The 25709-nt window shown below is 32.0% G+C and overlaps 1 long non-coding RNA gene across 1 annotated transcript; it reads right to left on the reverse strand.

Moving 5' to 3' along the window:
- Window positions 1-13827: 13827 nt before the first annotated feature.
- Window positions 13828-14941, reverse strand: LOC128042348 (uncharacterized). The gene is made up of 2 exons (XR_008197614.1): window positions 14691-14941; window positions 13828-14367 (listed from the first exon to the last, which is right to left on the reverse strand). It is a non-coding gene; the product is annotated as an uncharacterized LOC128042348 (long non-coding RNA).
- Between the last annotated feature and the right edge of the window lie 10768 nt (window positions 14942-25709).

Genomic DNA, 25709 nt, shown 5'->3' on the forward strand with positions numbered 1-25709 from the left:
TATCATTTCTTGAATTTTAAAATTTTTAAAATTTTAAAATATTCTTATGAATATTTTGCTAATTTTAAAATTCAACAAATTGTATAGTACTATAGAAATATTTATTCTTAAAATATTTCATATTTATATAAATGATAAGACATCGGGATATAGTTTTGGTGTCGTATAAAGGTCCTCTTGTTTCCGTAAATCTAGGTTTGATTATGGTGATGTGAAGTGGACATGGAGTCTTTTGTCATATGGAAAGAGCGAAGAAGCTCCATTTCCCAGCATGTTGTTAAGAAAGCAACATAGTTACATAGGTTGGCCAAGTTAATTCCTACGCAATATGTTTGTACTTTTCTTTATTATAAAATTTTGACTTAGGCTACGTGTTGTTGGGTAGAGATTGAGTAACTTAAATTATTGAGCAAGTAGAGTTCAACTATTTTAATATTCAATTTTTTTATTAAGCCAATAATTTTATTAAAAATCAAAAGGTTACAAAACTAGTTTAAGACACAATAAACCTAAACACCAAACACGAGTGAAATAACAGTTAAATAAGCTCCTCACATCGAAACACCAAAATCACTTAACACATAAAATACATACAAAGAAAACCTTATTTAGTATCGAAACTCGAATAATGAAAATTAAGTGAATCACTTTCCTTTGTATTTACGATACAATAAATGACATAATTTGAGGTTTGTATGGACACTAAATAATTACACATCGAAATATGTGTCTTTTAGTACATATCTTTTGACACGCAATATTTTTCCATAATATTTACAAAATTTCAAGAAAAACATATTATTTCAATTAATAAAATAAAGCAATTATTATAATTATTTCAAAAATAAATTAAACATATACATAGCTCTAATGTACGTTATATCCATTAAGAATTTGTTATTTACATTCTTTGTACTATATATCTCTTCCCGATGTGGGATTACTAATATAACAGACTACTTAACAATAACCTTAGCTGCTATAATATTATGTTATTACTCTTAGAAATTTGACTGTTAACTACACCATCAGAACTAGTGTTGTAACAGCAATCTGGACAATATAACTCTACAGTGTTAGGTTATATATGTTTAATAGTTTTAAAGTTATATCTTCTTGAGTTGTAATTTTTCATTAATTATTATATTTCAAACATAAACAACAAATATAATATATATATACAAGGAAACTTGTTATACCCAGAATCGGATTATATATTATTTCGGGATTATTTACTTTCTTTATTTTTATAACTATGATATTTAATTTAAAGGATAAAGATTATGGAGAGAAATCATCCAAGCATCTTAAATAAGGATTTGCCTAGAAAACCAAAATTATAATGGCTATTGTTTTTCTTTATTTGGAGCAAGCCTAATGTTGATTTCAAAGAGTAAACTGTATTTTCTTTTACTTTGTGCTTGGTATCTCTTCTTCTTTTCTTCTCCTTCCACCATTACTCCATTTTTTGGGGATTTTTTTAGAAACAACTAATTAATAAATTGAGTTGAATATAGTTAAAGGTTTGGGTTTTTCTTTGTTTGGAAAGATACACTTCCTGATCTTTCTCTCCTTTACCTTACATGGGTAGATCTAGGTCCCTCATTTTGTTTTACTTTTTTCTTCATTGAAAATGTTATTAGGGAAAGCGAAACACAAGGAACTTCTTTTTACATAGGTTTGGATCTAAATATAAGTCACTCACGTTTCTTTTCTTTTTTTTTTATATGTTAACCAAGTTTCAAATGTTGTGTTAACTAAAAAGAAAAGAGAAAGCTAATTTCAAAATAAAATTGGTGGTTACTACTTAGATACGAAGAAAATGTTGAAAAGATGATTCAAAATGCTATTGGCGGTTATCATTATTTAAGCATGTCTTTTTATGTTTATCAATTAGTGGATCTTAGGATGATCGTGTTTGTTATTAAGTTGTTTAGTGGTTAGGTACACATGGATCTGAATCTGATCGTGGGTTTATGTTCCTAATTTATAGTATTTTTAGTTATCACTAGCATTATTTAATTCATGTGCACAATGTTCTTCTTGTCAAGAAATTAGAAGTATTTTCAGTTCATGTCTTTTACTTGTCCCTTTGCATTCTCTTTTGTCTAGTTTACCAACATTTGTGGTATCAGTAAAAATAAACCAGGATTTGATCCTTCAAAAGAAATGAGTACTTGAGTGTGGTGAAAAAAATCCTAAATTGAGAGAGTCATGGGAAGTAACGGAACCAACCCAACAGCACAATCCCTAATTCCTATTTTCAAAGGTGAAAAATATCATTTTTGGAGTCCTAAAATGAAGATGTTGTTCAAGTCTCAAGATTTATGGGGCTTGGTGGAAAACGAGTATGAAAAGCCAGATTCAGCACCAGCAGAACCCACGTTCTCCCTTGCCTTTGAAGGAGTCTTCCTTCACTTGAAAAGCATTTTCCTCAAATTTTTCATGATACCTAATTCTAGCTACATGGGCTATCAAAGAGCTCATCAATTCATCAAAAGTATAAGTGGACAGGTCCTTAGTTTCTTCATTTGCAGCAACAGCATGATCAAATTTTGATGTTAAGCTTCTTAAAGCCTTGCTCACAACGATTTCATTACTCAAAATTTCACCATAATATCTCATTTGATTAACAATTCCAGACACCCTAGACAAGAATTCTTGCATTGATCTTGCATATTTAAAGTCTCAAAATCACGATGAAGAGATTTTACAGTAATTACCTTTGATGCAGTCGTAAACCAACTAAAAATCTAATTAAGGCAAATGCACCTATCAATTAATAGTATAGCTACGGTGAGAAAAAATATCATTCTCACGAAGACTAAAAGTACTAGTAATTACCGTCTTTCTATTATTTAACTAATAAATTTGAGTGATCAATTAAAACTAAATTTAACTAATTTAATTAATTAACGAACATGAAAAATAACAAATCAGGAAAATAATCGAGTAAACAACCAAGAAGCTAAATAATATCCGGAAAGAATTCACCTAGATTTCATCTATCATTATCAATCTAAATTATGTAATTTCTTCACTTGGTATCTTTATCATTAGAAACCCATAAATTATGCTAATATATCTCTTCAAGAATAAGAGCAACTGACTCTAAGTTGATTAATTGAATTTTTTTAATTAAAATTCCTATTATCGCATTAACTCGATCTATGGATTCCCCTATTAGATTTGACTCTAATCCGATAGGTTTATGTTGTCCTATTTCTAGGATTGCATGCAACTCTGCTCAATTACGCTAGATCTACTCTTAAACATGGTCTATTCCACCTTTGATTTAATCACATCAAACAGGAATTAATAGTCTAGAAATATTAAACCAAGAATTAAGCACATATAATTGAGAACAAGATCTAAGTCTTTATTACGTAAAATAAAAATCAAAAGATAAAATTCATCATAGGGTTCATCTCCCTATATGTTTAGAAAATTAGTCCATACTTGTAAATAAAAACATCCAAAACACAATATCTCTTAAGAAATCAAATGGGAATCTTCAATCTCGATGAAAATCTACTTCAGAATCAACTTCAATGGTGTTTTTCGAGTTGTTTTCTTGACTATTCTATGATGGCTCACTCCCATCTTCTTATTTTTGTCATATATAGGTCTCAAAATGCTCGAAAACCCTAAAAATTACGTTTTTCCACTGTTCGGAGTGCAATTCACAAAATTGACATGACCGCGTGTTCAGGCTGTGTGGAATGGTCCAACCTGTATGGCTCCAGTAACTTGCTTCAATTTTTCGATTTTCACCCATTTTTCACTCCTTTTGCTCCTAAATGCTCTCCTAAGTATAAAAAATATGAATTTAAAGGATTAGGAGTATAAAATTCACCATTAACATAGAATAATAACCCAAAAATGCATTAAGAATAGGATTAAAACATGTTACTTTTAACACCTATCAATCTTCTTGTCGCCCAAATACTCTTGCTTCAAAATCTCCCATCCTTGTTTGGAAGTGTCAGGTACTGAAATTCGAGAAAATATGTCATCCTCAAGGGTTGACTAAATTAGCATTAGTATTTTTGCATTCTTCTTGCAACTTTCTTTTAATTGCTAGGTTCGTGGCAGAGGAAGAGGCCAATATGGTGAATCTCGCTAATACAAAAGCTCAATCTAGTGCAGGTATTGTAGAAAAATGGGACACAAAGAAGCTGATTGTTGGGAAAAATGGAGAGAAGAGTAACAAAAAAAACAAATTAAAATTCAATTTGAAAATGGTTTTCTTGTACAAAGAAAAATTAAAATTTTAAAAACCGACCCGATTTGTGATATTTATAACAATAAAATTTAATTGAATTCATACCTATGTTTTTGGATAAGAGGATCATTGATATTTTTTAGTTATTCTCGTACCACAAATTGCTTCAAGTGTGGACCCGAACCAATTGAATTAAAACACAAAACTAGAAAAATATTTCATTTTGTGGTGAAAACATAAATTCTCTCTTCTTTAATAGAAACTGGTAAAATTGTTATTCTGAAAAATATGTTCATAAGTTGGGAATAAATTCTCTCTATTTTTTTTTTTTGCAAAATAACAATCTCTCAAAAGTTGTGTGTATAGCTCTATCGGTGTCATTTATTTATAGGAAGAGAATGTAGAACCCTTGTAAAGTTGTAGAAGTTTATTTCCACTAGAAAAATAATATCCTAGTATATCTAGGATATAGGGGGCGGAAACCCTAGTTAATAATACTAGGGTTTTGCCGTCCTACCTCCTTACATGATGCGTTTTGGGCCTCTCTAACATCGGGTCCAATTACGAGTACTTCCTAGGCCTTTTTGACCCAGTACTCTGTAATATGATCTAACCTCATTCAATTTTTTCTATTTCCCAAAATAAAATTTAATATCTACTTATTAAATAATTTTCTCACCTTAATTTTACTCTAGTAAAATTTTGACAATTTTATCTCTGGTAAAATTTTTGTCGATTTTACCCTAATAAAATTTCGAGAAAATTATTGAATATGTCACAATTCAACATGTTCATTATGACCAAATGGTTTGTTTTCATTTTCGAGCTTCAAAGTAGTCCAAAAACATAAACTCATTCATCTATTATTTATTAAATAACCCTATATAGGGTTACAAGTTTTGCTTGCAAAATATTGTTATTAGTTGTTTAAAAAATATTATATTGAAAAACACTGATTCAATTAACATTAGTTTAATTTTCTTCCTTTCAAATAATGTAAGAGAAATGAATGAATCTTTCCATTAAAAATATGAATTAATGTAGAACTTCAGCAAGGCTGCCATTAATCAAGCGTTATGTCGAGTGTTATTGCTAGAAATGGCATTTGAAGACAATTTCTTGAAACGAGTTGTCGTTGATGTGATCCAACTCTTGCCCCCAATCATGTTCTTTGTTAAGAAAGGCTTTGCTTATTCGACAGTTAGCTCTTTTTGCCTATTCAACCCTTTTCTTTATACTAATACTAGCTTTATAACATTTGTATTTTCTAAAGAGCAAAAAGGAGGAATCAACAAAACAGAGGAATAGATAACTTTTTATTAGAGTCACTAAAAAAGAAATGAAAATTATCTGAGTTTTTTTTTTTTGGATATTTTGTTTACTTTTCCTTGAATGAGTCTCCCCAGACATTCTGTAACACCCCTTACCTGTATCCGTTGCCAGATTAGAGTTACGAGGCATTACTGACAGAACATAGCTCAAAATAGGCATTCATTACAATTGTGTTTACCTCGAAAAGAGAAGCGCCATTCCCGCAAATGAAATCGGCGATAATTGTTGTAATAATACCTTCCAGTGTCGTCTAACAAGGTATCCTGGTACGATAACATCCTACATTCGAAAAAAGCTACCCTGTCTCCGAATACCCTCAATGCTACGTATTCTATAAACATTAATACAAAGGATTTGTTCATAAATCAAAGGGATTTATATTGAAATTAACTGAGTCAGTTTCATTATCAATTAAAAATTTATTATATTTACAAAGAAATAAATATTAGTTTGACAATATTTTGTCTTCTTATATTTTTATATAAAATTTAGAAAAATACATACATATATGTAATGAAATTTGAACCCAAAACATCATAACTTTTACCATCTCAATTTCACTATTTCATATAAAGTTATATTTGATTTATATATATTTTCTAAATTTATTATATAATTTTTCATCCATATTATATGTGCACCATAATCTAATAATACCAATTATAATTGGATATTCATCTTTATATACATCCCATTTATATAAACATTATTTAATTTTCAATGTAAGATAGAATTACGCCATGTCGAAATATTAAAATATGTGTTTTATATATAAGGATTAATTTACGATTTGGCTTTTGAAGTATATATCTTTTTCACTTTTGTAAATAATTTTTTTATTTTAATTTGGTACCTAAAGTATCAATTATTTCTTAATTTAGTATTTATAATATGCCTATTGTCGAAACCATTTTTTGGGTAAAACAAAAATTAGTTGTCGACTTTAAAAAAAAAAAATTGGAGTCGCCACCGATCCTTGATTGAGCTGTGATCGGCTCACCTTAAAAACAATTTTGGTCTACGAAATTTGAGACAATAGGTTCGGGAGTCAGTTACGCACGAGGAAGGGTTAGCACCCTCCCAACGCCCAAAATCGGTACCGAATTTGATTGTTTAATGTCTTGGTATTGAAAATTTGAAAAGATTTTAAAAGAAAACTTTAACTCGTGAATGAATTAAAATAATAAAACATTCTTATTTCAAAGAAATAAAACATCACACCCAGTGAGTTAGGGCGTAATATTTTTAAATCTTCAAAATTAAGTTTGTCTTTTGATTTTAAAACTCACGCATTTAAATCTTAGAAGGATATTCGGCTATTTAGGTCAAATGAAGAAAATCGAAACCCAGTAAGATAGGGCACAATTTCTCAAAATTCCAAATACCGAATATTGACTTTTTTTTAGAAATTCTTATTTCGAGATGACAAAATGTCATATCCAGTAAGTTAGGACCCAACATTTTTGGATTCCCAAGAATAAGCTTTTATTTGAAATGCATAATTTTATTGCAAAATAAATACTTTGCTATCTAAATTCATCGAATAGAATTGAAGCCCAGTAAGTTAGGACCCAAATCCTTCTCGAGAATCATGAATACCAAATATTTTAAAAAATTTACTAAGTAAGATGATTTTCATGCTTTAATTAAAAAAACATTTTTTAGAAAACAAATATACAAATATATGCTTAAAATGCTAATGAGAATAGCACGAGCAATAATCCAATAAACGATAAAATAAAATAAAATAAAGAAAAATAAAAACGAGACAACTAATGCAAAAGAAATGGTAATAAACGAGTTGAATTAAAATGCTTTTGTAATTAAATGGGCATAAAAAGATAGACATTTTTGAAACAATAAAACCATAAAATATATGAACATTTTAATACATATATGTATGTGTATGTGCATAAAATATGAAAAAATATATGTAGGTACACATATTTTAAAATTATGAAACAAAAATATATATAAGTAAATATATTTATAAATACATTTATAAAAATATAATATATAGAAGTATATAAAAGTATGCGTATTTTAAGACATGCGCATATATATTTACAAAATGTATAAATAAATGTATAAATATAATATAAAAATGAACTATGAAGATATGTATATATATATATATGTAAAAATATGTATGTATATAAAATATAGAGAATGTATATGCGTTATAAAATGTAAATGTATATATATATCCATGTATATAAAAGTTATGAAAATAAAAAAATAAAAAATAAAAAAAATATGTACATGTATTTAAAAAGTTTAATATATATATTATAAAAAATATGCGTGTGTATATGTATAGAAATAATAATAATAATAATAATAAATAATGATAATACTATTGAAATTAACTAATTTAATAGCAATAATAACAAAAATGACTAATTTAAACTTAAAACAGAAATTTGGGGAAAGTTTGAAATAAATAAAATGCAAATGGCCCAAATAGAATACGCAATTAACAGTGGAGGACCAAAAGGGAAATTAATCCCACCCTCCAACAAGTTGGGCAGCAACATGGGCCGAATTGAAACAATATTAAAATGTGCAGTAAAATTTAAAAGAATTAAGAAATTTAATTTAAAAACACTATAAAAACAGGGGAACAACTGCGCAAATAGCCTATTTTAAAGAAATGCGCGGATCCTCCCCGGGTCGGATCGAGTCGCGCATAGTTTGAGCAAATATGACGTCGTTTTGGAGGCCACTGAAACAGGCCCCAAACGACGTCGTTTAATGCTCTATAAAATCCCAATTTCGAAACCTTAAAATGTCAGCCCTTCTGCCATTTTGAAATCGCTTCGTGGCCGCCTCCCCTTCTCCGTTTCGGTTCCATCTCGTTCCATTAACGACAAAGCGAAGAGGACTCTCGACGACGCACAACGGTAAGTCTCCTTTTCCTTACCCTTTTTGTTTATTCGTTTTAAGAAACCAGGAAAAATAAAAAGAAAAACCAATAAAAAGAACTGTAAAAACAGAACAAAATCGGTCACCTTCAAAATTATTTTTTGTCTTTTGTTTTTGTATTTTAGCATTTTTTACAACATTTGTCTAACCCCCATTACATAAATCAATTGGCTTTTTATAGCCAAATCTTTTTACAATTTGCTATATTTTCGGTTTTTTCTCTTGCTTGCTGCTCGTGGTTCTTTTTGTTGCAGGTACGGGCATTGTGCGCGGCGTGGAAGGAGAACGTGCAAGGTGCTGTGACATCTGTGGTGTCATGGAGACATTTGTCTTCTTCAAAACCTTGAAGCGAAGGGGCTAGGGTTCTTTGATTCTGTTATGGGTTTATTGGGCTAGGTTAGATTTGGGTTTAGGCTAATGTAATTGGGTTACAATTTGGGCTTGTAACATTTGTAATTAGGCCACGTAAATTAAGTTATTAAATGGACTAGGTACCTTTGCTTATTTAGGCCCGGGCTAAAATTGGGTATTACAGCTATGTTATATTTTTTAATCCATTTTCTGATAGACATTAAAAAAATTATGGCCAATCACAAAGCGCCACATGGCGTGTTTATGTAAGAAAACAAAAAATATCTTTTATTAAATGTATATACAAATTAGATATATAAAAATAGAAATAAATATATAAAAATTCATAAAATATATATAATCTAGAAAAAAATATAAATTATAAAAAATTTACAAAAATATGATAATTGAAAATAAATCATTTGAAATTAATAATATTATTAGAAAAATTGTAAAAAATTGTAAAATTATTTAAAAATTGTATTTTTTTAAAAGTTTAAATATAATTTTTTATAAAATTTTAAAATATATATTATAAAATTCTAAATAGGTATTCTAATAATGTCACATGGTCGGTTAACATTGATCAATGCTCGTCCAATGCTAGCTAACGTCGGTCAACGGTAGATCAACTTTGGTTAACCCAAACACTTTTTAATTTGACCGATTGTTGACCAATGTTGACTGGATGTTGACCATTGTTGATTGTCGTTTTTTTTTAAATATTTTATATATTATATTGGTTAAAAATATAAAAAATCATACATAATATATAATGAAATTAAAAAATGTTTAAAATATTTTATAAAATTCTAAATATATAATCATAAATTTTAAAAAGTAAAAATAATATATAAAAATCAGAAAATGTTATAAAATTAAAAAAGGTATTTAAATTTCAAGTAATTGCAAAAGCTTGAAATGTAAACAACTTTAGAATTTTAGAATTATATATTTTAGAATTTTATAAAAATAATTTTTTATAATTTTTAATTTTTAATTTTTTTCTAATAATATTATTAATTTCAACTAATTTATTTTCAATTATAGTGTTTTTTGTATATAGGGTTAAATGAATTATAGCAAGTGGATCAGTACCAAACGGATGTATGAAATTAAAGTCTATATATCTAGTAGGTCTGTAAAGGCGATCAAATAAAAGGGATGCTTTTAGAACAAAGCAATTTGATGAATTCCTTCTAAAAGCTCATACCAAAATAGTACTAGTTGATGAGCGTTACTTCGGAAAAAAGAAAAAAGTAAAGTCAATTTTTTTTTGTTATTCTCTCGATTTGAATAAAGTGCAACTAGATCTAGTATGTATAGGTTGCTAATCAGAATCTATATATGGATAGAATTTATAGTGGGATCTGAAAAAATGAGCAATTTCTCTGGGCCTTTTATAATTTTTTTTATAATTTATATGTTGTTTTAGATTTTATATATAATTTTGAATTTTTTATATATTTATGTCTATTTTAAATTTTTTTAATGTGTATACACATTTAATAAAAAATATTTTTTCACATAAAACGTCACATGACACTTTATGATTGTTTATAAGATTTTTTTTAACATTTGTAAAAATAGACTAAAAAAATAACAGGGCATATTTTAAATACCAAATTGAGATAAAAAATTAAGTAAAAATAGAAATATAAATATAACATACATACTAATGAAAAGTAATCATAACTATTATTGTCAAATTACTTTAATGAAAGTTTTGTTTAGAAAATATTTAAAATGAGTTTGAAATCCCATAATATAAGATCATATTCTCTTATAATAATAAGAACCAATAATTGTATTTTCTAAGGGTCGGTAAAATAGGTTTTGATTAATCAATTTTAAAAATTTATATTAGCATTAAAGAAAGAGGAATATTACTCTTTAATGATGATTCCATACGTATACGTATAGTGAGGATATTGATGTGGCAGCACAAAGTCTTCAGATAGCTTAAAATAAAAACTACCCTAATCAGCATTCATGCCCTTTTGAATTGGTTGACCACGGTTGCGCCGCCCGCTTTCCTTTTCTATTACGTGGTGGCTGCTCCGCTGATATGTTGCCGCGAGTGGCGACGCTTCGGCCTTGTGGTTTTGTTTTTATCTTTCTTTTCCTACTTCTGGGCCATGATGGCCTTGGTTGTTTCTGATGTTTTGGCCCACTGGTTAAAAGCCAATTTAGGTCAACTGAAAAGTTAGTAATAATTTTATTTCTTAATTTTCAAAATTTAGAATAAAGAAATATTTGTTATGGTAATTACGAGGATGGTGGTAGGATTGATGTTTCAAGTTAAACTCATGTTTAAAAATGGACATCTCACCGAATTTAAATTAAATATCGAAATTTGAATTTTGAATCAAATCGAACTTAAGTTTATTATTAGTGAATTCAACTCAATTCTATTACATTCTAATTTTTCATATTAATAACTTAAAATAAATTTTTTTGAATATATATAAATATATGATTAATCTTACATAAGTATTGAAATTAAAATTGCTTAACAAGAAAAAGGATAGCATGGTTTTATGGGTATATGCATGGACCTTCAGCGTCAATAATTAGAATGTTGATGTACACTATACAGAAAACAAGTTATACAAAAAAGAAAAACTGAAAACTAAATTATTATTGAAGCCCCATTTGTCTACCAAAGAGAGCAAACGAAAAAAAAAAAGATTTTCACTAAACAAGATGATCCAAAATAATTAAATGGCTTAATTTTGCCCCTGGCCAATTACAGTTGTTGTGTCATCGGCCATCTTATTTTTCACTCCGGAGTTTCTAAGGAGGTGTGGTGAGATGAGGTATTTGGCCTGCTTGAAAAGGGGTCACCAAGCTCTTGTTATGTTTGATGTGTTTTGTTAGTTGGATTAATTAACTCGAAATTGTTAAAGGAGGAGGTGAATTAGTTTTAATAAAAATTGTGGTAGCTAAGAGAATAAACAGGGACAATAAACACGACTATATATAGTGGTTCGACCCCAATTACCTACTCCACTACTTTAGCTTTCCACAACTAAGGATTTTTCTAAATTCGCTAATTTAACAACCTTTGAGGATAATGTTTAACCTTGCAAACTCTCTTAAGGTTTCTACCCAAACCTTAAGACAAAACCCTTTCAAAGAGTGAATACAAATAACAAACTAAGAAGTGATCATTACAAGATTAGAGTGTTTGCAAATGAAGCACAAATACGAAGAGAAACGCTTGATAATCTCTCTTATTGTTGTAGGGCCTTTGAAAGATGATATTTATACACCTTAATTAATTTCCAACCATTGTGGTTATTACAGAAATGAATAGAGCTGTTGGAGATGAAATAACCAATGCATTTAATTCACCTGCAACCACGAGTATCGATACTTGCTAACAAAGTATTGATATTTTTAGCATTTAATGCAAAATTCAGTGGTCGTTGGAGCCAGAAATATCGATTCCAGTAAACTTTTATCGATACAACATGAAATGTATCAATAATTGGCTAAAATGTTTGAGAACCAAAATTTCAATTTGGTATTGATTTTTGGAGAGGTATCGATATTGTAGAAACTATCGATACATGTCATATTTTTTGGCCTGGAGCAATATTGACTTGTTTTAAAATAGTTTTAACTCAATTAAAATTATTTTAACTTGATTAAAATTTGATTCAAAAAGTTTTCTAAGAGTTCAAAATAGTAGGTTCAAAATTGGATCTCTTAGACATCATTTGAAATACAAATTTGTTAATTTTTATTCAACTTTAACTTTTATTCAAAAATATTTTTATTTATTATATTAAAACACATTATCAAATAAAGCTCGATACAACATGTTTGTTAGCCATGTGGTGGCAATTCCTTATAGCTGTGACTACCTTTCGTTGAATATTGTTGGTTTCATATTCAAACCCATTCATCGTACTATAAATTTAATTGATTAATTAATTAAAATGTACAACTTCAACTATGAAATATATATATATATATATAACCAAGTTAGACTAACATTATTAGAATGTGGAAACTAGTATTTTAAATATAAAGTTGAACAGAAATAGAAATAGGAGAAAAAACTTATAACTATCAAAATTGTGGTGAAAATTTTTATTATAATTACATGAATTAATTGAATTGAACTAGAAATTGAATTTAAAAATAACTTATAATAGTCAATAAATTAATGGTGATGGATGTTGAATTCATCAAAAATAATATTTCTATATTTAAATAGTAAATAAATAACAATATAGGAAGTAGAAAATCCCACAGGGATTGGGGTATTTAAAATTGTTATTCGGTTTAAACAGGTTGCGCGCCTAGGCAGTTGTCGTGCCCATGACGTGTGACGATTTGTGTAAAAATAAAAGGAAGAATTTAAATATGGTAAAATTAAAAATAATAAAGATAATTGATACCGAAATAACGGTAAAAATAAAAAAAGAAGCAAAATTAAATTGAATAAACCAATGTGATTAAATTCTAACTCCAGGCTCAATTTTGGCTCCGGTTTTAAAACGACCATTGATAACAAATCTTCTCTTTTAATTGATAAGTCAGTTATAGTGATGGAGGATACCTCAGACCACCAACCCTTCTGTGTATAAATTAATTACGAGAACACTCAACAACTAACCCTTATTGGATGAATAACCACGAAACATGCGTCCATGATTTAGTTCTCTAGTAGCCTTGGGAACTGAAAGGGCCCAACTCAAACCAACATCCTCAACTGCGAGATCGTTTAGATTCAATTGTTATTTCCCTTGACCGATCCAATCAATTACTTAACTGGACACACCAATGTGTTATTCGATAGACAAAATATGACAAGTGATTGATTCGGTACTTCCAACTGTACGTCTATCAACACTAAATCAACTAGTTCTTTTTTACTTGATGTCAATATAATTTTGTGAGACGACAATGTCTATTTTTTAACCGGAGAAATAAGATATACCCTTTTTAAAAAAAATTATGTACAGTTTCGATTCTCACGATTTCGAAAAGCAAATAAAAAATTGATTTATAAAATTAAAGAATGAAAGGGAGAAATTTTCTTGAAAGAAAATAAAATAAAAATAAACGTTTTAAGGCGGCTGTCCGCCTCTCCCCTTTCCCACGTAAGTATATACTATAATAATAAACAAACCTATTAACTAAAACAAGGTGGTTGAGGCTACATAATCTATATCTATAATAATAAAAATAAAATCTTAACCTAAAAGAACATAAAATAAAACCTAAAGAAAAGTAAAGGGTCGGCTGTGATGCGTCGTCCCCTCTACTATCACCTAATTATATATTTTATAATAATAACTGTACAAGCCCACATATGCCCAGGCCCAAACCAATATAGGCCCAACAAAATTAAAGCTTAAGCCCAAAATTCCAAATACCCTAACTACTGAAACCCTAAATAGAAAAACCCTTGGCTGCCGCTTCCAGCATTCCAATCACCGTATGACTCGGGGCTAAGGTCCCTCTCCGCGCGAGTTGCGCCTCCACGTACGTACGTACACCTCAACAAGCCACCAAACCTGCGAAAAAGAAGCATACAAGCACAGCAAAAGACAGAATAATAGCGAAAACACAGCAAGGATGGGGAGGGAAATAGATTTTATCCCGATTGTTTTCTTTCGGCTATAAATGCCGTTTAAAAATCTGAAAAAGGGAGGGGGATTATAGTTTAGATACGAAAAACAGAGAGAAAATAGAGATTTACTTATTGATTTCCGAATACAAAAGGTGGTTTTTTTTGGAGTTTTTTTGATTCCTAGTTTCGTTTTGTTTTCTTTTTTTCTCTTTTAGTTTTTTATTTTATTTTATTTTTCATTTAAAATAAAGAAAGGAAAAGACTTACCTGGTCGCCGGAGTTGTCGAGCCGGTGTCTTCTCCGGCGAAATCGGGGCATGGGGCACTAGGCTCGAACGGCGGCGCAAGGAGGGAGGGGGTTAAAAAAACCCCTAGCAGACCACTGTTCTTTAACACAAAAGAAACAAGCAGAACTTTTTTAAGGTTTTGGCTAACTTAAAAGAAGAAACGAAAACGGCGCCGTTTTGCCTATACCATCCGCCTTTTTATTTTCAATGGACTATTTGTGCAATTAGTCCTTCTTATTTTATGGTGTTTTTAAACTATTTTTTTATTTCTTTCCAATTTTACCGCACATTTTATTTTTGTTTCAAATTAAATCCCCATTGCTGCGCAGCGTTTTAGGAAGGCGGATTATTTCTATTTTGGCCCCCTCATTTAACGCAAGCATTGCAAATTAGTCCTTCGTTTTGTTAATTTCCGTTTTTTTAATTCGTTTTTTTACTATTATTATCACTATTATTATATTATATATATTATCATTATTACAAATTATTATCTCTATATTCGTTCACATGCATAATTTTTATATAATGTATATACATATGCATTTTTTCTTATAGTCTTCACGCATTGTTTTTATATATATATATATATATATATATATGCATTCTTATATATATACTACCCGTTTATTCGTACATATATTTTTATACATATGCTTTATATTTCATTTTCCTAACTTTTATATATATATATATACTTTTATATTTTGTTTCAATTTTGTATTTTTTTATTTTGTAAATATATATACATATACATACATTTTTTAACTTTTATATACTTAATATTATATATATATATATATATATATGCTTTATACATTTCTATTATTTTAAATATATACACAAATACATATTTTCATATTTTTATCTTAGTTTCTAAATTTTCATGTGTACACATACATGTATTTTCTTTGTAAAATAAACATGCATATTTTCTTAGAAGTTATTATAAGTTTTACATATTTCATTTTTTTATAAGTATACTGTATGTGTTTTAATATGCATACACGTATTTCCAAATTTACTTACATGTTGTACTTATTTATGTACATATACATATGTTGTAAATATATATATTTAGCTGACGTTAAAGTATTTGTTTTATGAGGTATATTAACTTTTTATCATTTTTTTTTGAAAAAAAGGGAAAATATATTTGGTTTTGTCAAAATATCAAAATCATTTTCTCTTGATTCAAAGTTTTTTGAATAAAAGCAATATTCAAAGTTTGGGATTTTCAAGGAAAATTGAGCCCTAACGTATTGGGTTCTGATTTTCTTTGATGATCTTAAATGGCCGAGGATATTCTTTATTCAAAATGCATGAGTATAAAAATCATTTTTGGGAACTTAACTTGTTGTGTCCTAACGTATTGGGTGTGGCATGTTACCTTCTCAAAATGAAGATTTTCACATAAAATAAAAGTGATATTCAAAGTTCAGGGGTTTTGAGGAATTGTACCCTAACGTATTGGGACTCGATTTCTTTACATGACTTGAACAATTGATTATCCTTTTTCAAATTTCATCATTTGAGTTGATTTCAAAATCTTTTTAACCTTCGACACTAAGACATTAAATGGTCAATATGGTACCGATTTTGGGCGTTACGAGGGTGCTAACCCTTCCTCGTGCGTAACTGACTCCCGAACTCGTTTCTTCAAAATTCGTAGACCAAAATAATTTTTAAGGTGAGCCGATCACACATTAATAAAAGATCGGTGGCGACTCCATTTTTATTTTTAAAGTCGACAACTAGATTTTTGTTTTAAAAAAAAAACGGTTTCGACAGCTTGGCGACTCCGCTGGGGAATTTTAGAGAGTCGAGCCATGAATTGGTTATGTTTTGTCTTCTTGTTGAAAATCAAAAGTTTTTTAAAAAGAACGTGATTTCTCTTCGCATTCATTGATTTTTATCATGGGGTTTGCATGATTGGATCAAGTCGGTTACTTTGTATTTGCATTTTGCATTACATGGTTCGTTTTACCCCCTTAAGTGGGAGCGAGAAACTAGTCCTTCGTGAGGTTTTCACCTCCGTGCAGGGTAGTAGACCGCTTACGGGATACATCCGTACCTATGTCTTCGTGAGATTTTCATCTCCGTGCAGCCATAGGGAAATGTATTCCCCTGAACTGAACTTGATCCATATGAGCCTATAATGAGTGAAGATCGAGGAATCTGCTGGTTCGGGTACCTTTACCTTAGAAGCCAAACCGCATATAGTGAACCTTAGGAACTTACCCTAGGTAGAATTACTTTAAACCTTAGTAGATACCTGACTAGGAGTTTTTATTATTTCTTGATTGTATTGGATTTAATGTTTATACTCGATACTAACCCGTTTTGTTTTGTTTTGGTTATGATTGCATTGCATTTGCATTGCAGAAAAGAGATGTTGATTCAAGTTTGATTACTAATTTAGAAAGCCTATCATAAGAAAACGGGTTTCTTGATAAAATGGAAAATAGTACGGCAGCCTGAATATATTCCAAGAAATACAAGATGGAAGAATTCGTGACTTTACTTCGGGGCCCAATGATTCAAGATGCTTGTCTAAGAGTTTTCAACATTCCAAATTTCTTAAAGAAGCTAATGAGCATTACGAGGATAGGCAGACAACATATTGCGACCAGAATCAAGCAGAAGGAGCTAGCAGTGACATCCTTTAGAAGTTCACGAGGTTTATCTTAACATCCGGATGAAGAAGGAGAAGATGTCTTTGCTTGGAGTCTGAGGGCAAAGCCGTATATATATCCGCTTTATGTAAAGAAATTTGTCCTCTAGTAAAGTTTTCTAAATGGAATTGAATCAGAATTAACGTCTCTTTATGCATTCATCTCATGCATCGCATCATATACATTAAAAACCTTTAATTGATCCTAATTAATTAAAATTATTGCTCAGTTAACCTGGAAACCAACCAACCAACCCGACACCGATACGACACTCGAGTAAAGACAAAAGATATGGATCAGAGATTAGAAAAGCTCAAACAGTACCAGAAGGAGATGCAAGACCGGCTTCAGCTACAAATGCAGGAGCGGTTAGACAAGATGAAACAAGAGATGTCTGAGAAGATGCGAGAATCCCAAGAAGATATAGTGGCAAAGTTAACCTAACTAATAACTAAGGGAAGTGATAAAGGAAAGGGCCCCATGGCAAATGTCGATGAGGGAAATGATGATGAAATCCTTTACCCTCCAGGTTTCACCCCTCCACATATGCGAGCCCAAGCTGAATACCCGCGCAAATCTACTGTCATTATCATGCCTCAGCAGTTTCGGGCTGGTATTTCGAACCTCTAAACTGGGCCGGTTTCTAATCCTGAAAATAATCTTGTTAACTCTGTCATTCCTGACTTTGATGAAGTGGTTGAGAAGGAAAGAATGAAGGAGGAGTTACCGAAACAGTTAGAGGAAAGGTGTAGGTGGCTCGAGGAGAAGTTCAAGGTGATGGAGGTCACTGAGAGTTATCGAGGCATTGACGCAAAAGAGCTGAGTTTAGTACCAGATTTAGTACTTCCTCATAAGTTTAAGATGCCTGAATTTGAAAAGTACAATGGGACAAGCTGCACAGAAGCTCACATCACTATGTTTTGCAGGCGAATGGCGGGATATGTTAACAACGACCAACTCTTGATACATTGTTTGCAAGACAGCCTTGCAGGGGCAGCATCCAAATGGTACAATCAATTAAGTCGTGCCACGATTGGTTCGTGGAGGGACTTGGCCCAAGCATTCATGAAACAATATAGTCATGTGACAGATATGGCTCCTGATAGAATCACCCTTCAGAATATGGAGAAGAAGCCGAGCGAAAGCTTTAGGCAGTATGCACAGAGATGGAGGAGGTCGATCAAGTTCAGCCACCACTCTTGGAAAAGGAAATGACCATGCTATTCATTAACACCCTGAAAGCACCTTTCATCACACATATGTTAGGAAGTGCCACAAAAAGCTTTCCTGACATAGTAATGAATGGTTAAATGATTGAGAGCGCTATAAGGAGCGGGAAAATTGATGCAGAGAAGAGTAACAAGAGGTTAGTCCCAAAGAGAAGAGAAAATGAGGTGAACAACACGGGTTACTCTGAATTATTTACTGTTAGTCATCCAGGAAAGGGGGTTGCTAGTCAACAAAGTTCATTGAGACAGGAATCTGGAGAGAAACCAGGTACTGAGAAGCTCCAGTTCACGCCAATTCCGATGTCGTATAAGGAGCTGTACCAAAGTTTATTCAATGCACACGTTGTCTCTCCTTCCTACATAAAACCCCCACAACCTCCGTATCCCAAGGGTATGATGCGAACGCACAATGTGACTACCATGCGGGAATTACAGGGCACTCAATCGAGAATTGCATTACCTTCAAAAAGCTAGTTGAAAAACTCATCAACATGGGTGTTGTCAAGCTTGATGACTCATCAAGTGCAAAAAAATCCACTTCCCAATCATGATTGACAATAGGGTGGATGCAATATATGAAGAGGTGCTTGGGGTGTTCACATCAGTGACATATACGAAGAAACAACTGAAGAAGGGACCTTGTCAGATATTCGCCCTTGTAAACCTGAGAGTGTTCTAAATAATTGGACCGCAGAAGAAACCCTGTAGTATTTAGAGTTTGTTAGAGTAGTGTTCAGAACACACTTGTTGCTTTTAGCCTAGAAGCAATAAGAATTTCTTTGTGAAATAGGCTGACGTCTGAATATTATTATTTTAATGAATACATTATTGCAATCATCTTTGAGCAAATATTCTTTCAGTCTTTATGTTTTCTTCATTCTATTGGATTTCTCCTGCCAAATCATTCATTCGTTCATTCATATAAATTCATACATTCTTTTGTATATTTTTTGGTACCCACTATGGGTCCCCAAATATCAATGACATGAATGACACTGCTACAGATTTAGAATCTCCTTTTGAGTGAGACATGTGTTTAGAGGGATCTCACAACTTTGAAGATGACATGGATCGTAGCTTATTTCTGGACTTATTAAGGATGATAGAGCAGGAAGAAAATTTTACCTCATGATGAGACAATGGAGACTGTGACCTTGAGGGAACATGCATGACCGAAAAAACAAAGCAAGACGTTGTTGGGTTACTTCAAGCATTCAAAGATGCCTTCGCAAGGTCATACCAGGATGTGCCCGGTTTAAGCGCTATTATTGCAATCTGAACAACAGCACGATATCAGAAATTTGCAGTATGTTCAAGGTGAATATCATGAATGGTGCAGTGAAAACTCTACTGGGGCAATGCCACTCTTTTCAGTTTATCACAATTTTTTTTTCATTGAAGTTGAAATTCTTTCTCTTTGGGTTTTAACTGAGCTGAAGTAGGATGAAGATCCAATCCCGATACGATTAGTTAAATCTACTTGAAGAAAAAGGCTAGAAACTATTCATCATAGTCAGATGTACCAAGAAACGAATGATGCAAGCCTATAACAAAAGGTTCATCCTAGAGAATTCCACGAGGGTGACCAAATGTTGAAGATCCTCCATCTACAAAAAAATTATGGAGGGAAACGGATGCCAAATTGGGAGGAACCTTATGATTATAGAGAAGGTTTTTTTTCCAAATGAGCTTTAATTTTGAGCGAGATGGATGATAAACATGTAAAGTCCTATAAACCCAGATTCAGTCAGGAAATTCTCCGCTTAAAGAAGGAGAGGACCAAGGTAAAAACCCGCAAAGGGAAGTTTGAGTCCAAAAAAGAAAAAGTGATGTGAAAAAATGAAAAGATGAAAATGAAAAATGAAAAAGTAAAAATGGAGAGGCTAAGGTGAAAACCCGCAAAGGGCGCCTTAGACCGAAAGGGATTTGAGTTGAAAACCCGAAAAGGGCGGCTCAAATGATTGATCAAAATGTCATTTGAAATTATCAGAGCAGCTCAAATACTGATCAGAATTGGGCATACAGTGGTCTTGCTATACCTGAATCAGCAGGAAAGGGTAGGCGACATCTTGGGGCATTGACAAAGTACTGTAGGATCTCCAAGCACATGTTAAACTCAGAATAGTCTTCAGAAAGTCTGTACAGCAAAGTTTAAGCTGTGATATCTGGGGCACCTAATCCTTATACTATTTTTATTATTCTTGGAACACTTCATTCATTTCCAAGATACGCATTCCTAAATCAGTTTCTTTGTTATCCATCTTTATTGTCCTTGACAATTTATTCATTTCGAGCTATGCTCAGAGCCAACTCTATTCTTATCCATGATCTTTTTTGCAAGCATGTTGCATTAGAATAATGATTTATTGACTAATAAAACTTTCACAAGGGAAGTTTTGCATATTACTCTAGAAGTTTCTGAATAATATAGGAACTTTAAACAGGACTATTGTTTAGAACGCACCAGGTTAGAAATCTGATAAAGAAGAGTCTAAATTAAGACGATCCCTTTGAATTTTCTTGTCTAAAGTATTAATTAAACAAAATGGCAAGATGTCGTGTTGGTGACAAAACTTCAATGAAAAAGCAAGCAATGATCACCGAGTAATATGAAGAAGTTGTTCTTGGAGAAGATTTCTTCATTTGTGCATGAGCATTTGGTACAACACCCTGGGAATGGTGTAAGAGACCAAAAAGTTTTACATCTTGTATCATTGAATTGTGATAGCAGAGGATTGAGAAAAGGCCGAATCTTTTTATTCTTGGGTTACAACAGGAGAAAGATGGTACATATTTTGCATCCCAGTGGATCAAACTTGGAGGTTACAGTGGGGGGCAATCTGGTTAAGTGTTTTTCGGAGATGCTAGCTGAGCAAGAATGTGTTATAGCTCATTAGTGAGGAAACCTTAATAAACCTAGAGTAATAATAACTCAAACGTTAAAATATCATTTTCATGACATTCTGCATTCATGCAAACACCATTCACATCTGTCTAGTTAGGAGCATTTGATTCATTTTGATCATGTCATCCTAATCATTAGGCATAATTAGGTTCATTATACAGGTCATGTTCCCCAGAGAATAGATCAGTGATGATAACAGATATTGCCTTCCTGCATCGATAGTGAAGCAGATCGAAGACACCAACCTCGCCTCCCTCGGAGACAGTGGAGCAGGTTGAAGATAGCAGATCTTGCCTTCCTGCATAGACAGTGAATCAGATCGAAGATGGCAGATTTTACCTCCTCGTGGTTACAGTGAAGTACATTGAAGCCAGTAATTCTACTTCCCTGGGCAGCAGTGGAATAGATTGAAGATTTCAGATCTTGTCTCCCCAAGCAGTAGTGGAGCAGATCAAATATGGTGAATTTTACCTCCCTGTGGTTACAGTGGAGTACATTGAAGCCAGTAATTCTACTTCCCTGGGCAACAGTGGAATAGATTGAAGATTTCAGATCTTGTCTCCCCAAGCAGTAGTGGAGCAGATCAAAGATGGTGAATTTTACCTCCCTGTGGTTACAGTGGAGTACATTGAAGCCAGTAATTCTACTTCCCTGGGCAGCAGTGGAATAGATTGAAGATTTCAAATCTTGTCTCCCAAAGCAGTAGTGGAGCAGATCAAAGATGGCAGATTTTACCTCCCTGTGGTTACAGTGGAGTACATTGAGGCCAGTAATTCTACTTCCACGGGCAAGATGGAATAGATTGAAGATTTCAGATCTTGTCTCCCTAAGCAAGAGTGGAGCGAGATCAAAGAAGGTGAATTTTACCTCCCGTGGTTACAAGTGGAGTACATTGAAGCCGATAATTCTACTTCCCAGGCAAGATGGAATAGATTGAAGATTTCAGATCTTGTCTCCCAAAGCAGTAGTGGAGCAGATCAAAGATGGCAGATTTTACCTCCCTGTGGTTACAGTGGAGTACATTGAGGCCAGTAATTCTACTTCCCTAGGCAGCGGTGGAATAGATTGAAGATTTCAGATCTTGTCTCCCTAAGCAGTAGTGGAGCAGATCAAAGATGGCAGATTTTACCTCCCTGTGGTTACAATGGAGTACATTGAGGCCAGTAATTCTACTTCCCTGGGCAGCAGTGGAATAGATTGAAGATTTCAGATCTTGTCTCCCCAAGCAGTAGTGGAGTAGATCAAAGATGGTGAATTTTACCTCCCTGAGGTTACAGTGGAGTACATTGAAGCCAGTAATTATATCTCCCTGGGCGGCAGTAGAACAAATTGAAGCTACGACGGCGAATCTGGTTTCCCTGATATTGCCATTAAAAAGATTGAAGCCACAACGGTGGATCTTACTTCCTTAGCAGTGCAGTGGAACAGATTGAAGCTACGACGGCGGATCTGGTTTCCCTGATATTGCAATTAAAAAGATTGAAGCCACAATGGCGGATCTTACTTCCTTAGCAGTGCAGTGGAACAGATTGAAGCTACGACGGCGGATCTGGTTTCCCTGATATTACAATTAAAAAGATTGAAGCCACAACGGCGGATCTTACTTCCCTGACAGTGCGGTGGAACAGATTGAAGCTACGACGGCGGATCTGGTTTCCCCGACATTGCAGTTGAACAAATTGAAGTTTACAGATCTTATCTCCTTAAACAGTAGTGGAGCAGATTGAAGATGGCGGATTTTACCTCCCTGAGGTTACAGTGGAGTACATTGAAGCCAGTAATTCTATCTCCCTGGGTAGCAGTGGAATAGATTGAAAATTACAGATCTTATCTCCCTAAGCAGTAGTGGAGCAGATCGAAGATGACAGATTTTACCTCCCTGAAGTTGCATTGGAGCAGATTAAAGCCAATAATCCTATCTCCTTGAAGTTGCAATGGAGTGGATTAAAACCATAGATCTCATCTCTTTGAAGTTGCAACAGAGCAGATCGCATCATTTATTTTGTAGTAGAACAAGTTGAAGCTATAAGTCTTATCTTCCTGAAGTTGCAGTGGAGCAGATTAAAGATATCAAATTGTGTTCTTGTGAGAAGCTACAATGTACGAATCCTATCTCTCTGACATTCCAGTGGAGTAGATTGAAACGCTAGTTCCCGTACCTCTGAAGATGCATTAGGAAAGAATGAGGCTACTAGAATAGTAGCACTGAAGAAGTTGAGGCTCAGTAGACCGGGCATAATTGGGCCTTGTAGTCTTTGCTCTGTTCCCATTACATGACAACGAGCAAAGAGGGGCAGCTGTACAAGCCCACATATGCCCAGGCCCAAACCAATATAGGCCCAACAAAATTAAAGCTTAAGCCCAAAATTTCAAATACCCTAACCATCAAACCCTAAATGAAAAACCCTTGGTCGCCGCTTCAAAGATTCCAATCACCGTATGACTCGGGCTAAGGTCCCTCTCCATGAAGTTGCGCCCACGTACACCTCAACAAGCCACCAAACTCGAAAAAGAAGCATACAAGCACAAGAAAAGATGAATAATAGCGAAAACACAACAAGGATGGGGAGGAAATAGATTTTATCCCGATTGTTTTCTTTCGGCTATAAATGCCGTTTAAAAATCTGAAAAAGGGAGGGGGATTACAGTTTAGATACGAAAAACAGAGAGAAAATAGAGATTTACTTATTGATTTTCGAATACAAAAGGTGGTTTTTTTTGGAGTTTTTTTTATTCCTAGTTTCGTTTTGTTTTCTTTTTCTCTCTTTTAGTTTTTTATTTTATTTTATTTTATTTTTCATTTAAAATAAAGAAAGGAAAAGACTTACGGTCATCGGAGTTGTCGAGCCGGTGTCTTCTCCTGTAAATCGGGGCATGGGGCACTAGGCTCGAACGGTGGCAAGAAGGAGGAGGGGTTAAAAACCCTAGCGACCAACGTTCTTTAACACAAAAAACAAGTAGAAATTTTTTTAAGGTTTTGGCTAACTTAAAGAAGAAACGAAAACGGCGCCGCTTTTGCCTATACCATCCGCCTTTTTATTTTCAATGGACTATTTGTGCAATTAGTCCTTCCGATTTTATGGTGTTTTAAACTATTTTTTATTTCTTTCCAATTTTACCGCACATTTTATTTTTGTTTCAAATTAATCCCCATTGTTTGCTGCAACGCTTTTAGGAAGGCGGATTATTTCTATTTTGGCCCCTCATTTAACGCAAGCATTGCAAATTAGTCCTTCGTTTTGTTAATTTCCGTTTTTTTAATTCGTTTTTTTTACTATTATTATCACTATTATTATATTATATATATTATCATTATTACAAATTATTATCTCTATATTCGTTCACATGCATAATTTTTATATAATGTATATACATATGCATTTTTCTTATAGTCTTCACGCATTGTTTTTATATAATATATATATATATATATATATATATATATGCATTCTTATATATATACTACCCGTTTATTCGTACATATATTTTTATACATATGCTTTATATTTCATTTTCCTAACTTTTATATATATATATATACTGTTATATTTTAGTTTCAATTTTGTATTTTTTTATTTTGTAAATATATATACATATACATACATTTTTTAACTTTTATATACTTAATATTATATATATATATATGCTTTATACATTTCTATTATTTTTAAATATATACACAAATACATATTTTCATATTTTTATCTTACTTTCAGAATTTTCATGTGTACACATACATGTATTTTCTTTGTAAAATAAACATGCATATTTTCTTAGAAGTTATTATAAGTTTTACATATTTCATTTTTTTATAAGTATACTGTATGAGTTTTAATATGCATACACGTATTTCCAAATTTACTTACATGTTGTACTTATTTATGTACATATACATATGTTGTAAATATATATATTTAGTGACGTTAAAGTATTTGTTTTATGAGGTATATTAACTTTTATCATTTTTTTTGAAAAAAGGAAAATATATTTGGTTTTGTCAAAATATCAAAATCATTTTCTCTTGATTCAAAGCTTTTTGAATAAAAGCAATATTCAAAGTTTGAGATTTTCAAGGAAAATTGAGCCCTAACGTATTGGGTTCTGATTTTCTTTGATGATCTTAAATGGCCGAGGATATTCTTTATTCAAAATGCATGAGTATAAAAATCATTTTTGGGAACTTAACTTGTTGTG

Source organism: Gossypium raimondii, chromosome 7, assembly GCF_025698545.1.
Source record: "Gossypium raimondii isolate GPD5lz chromosome 7, ASM2569854v1, whole genome shotgun sequence".
Taxonomy (NCBI): domain Eukaryota; kingdom Viridiplantae; phylum Streptophyta; class Magnoliopsida; order Malvales; family Malvaceae; genus Gossypium; species Gossypium raimondii.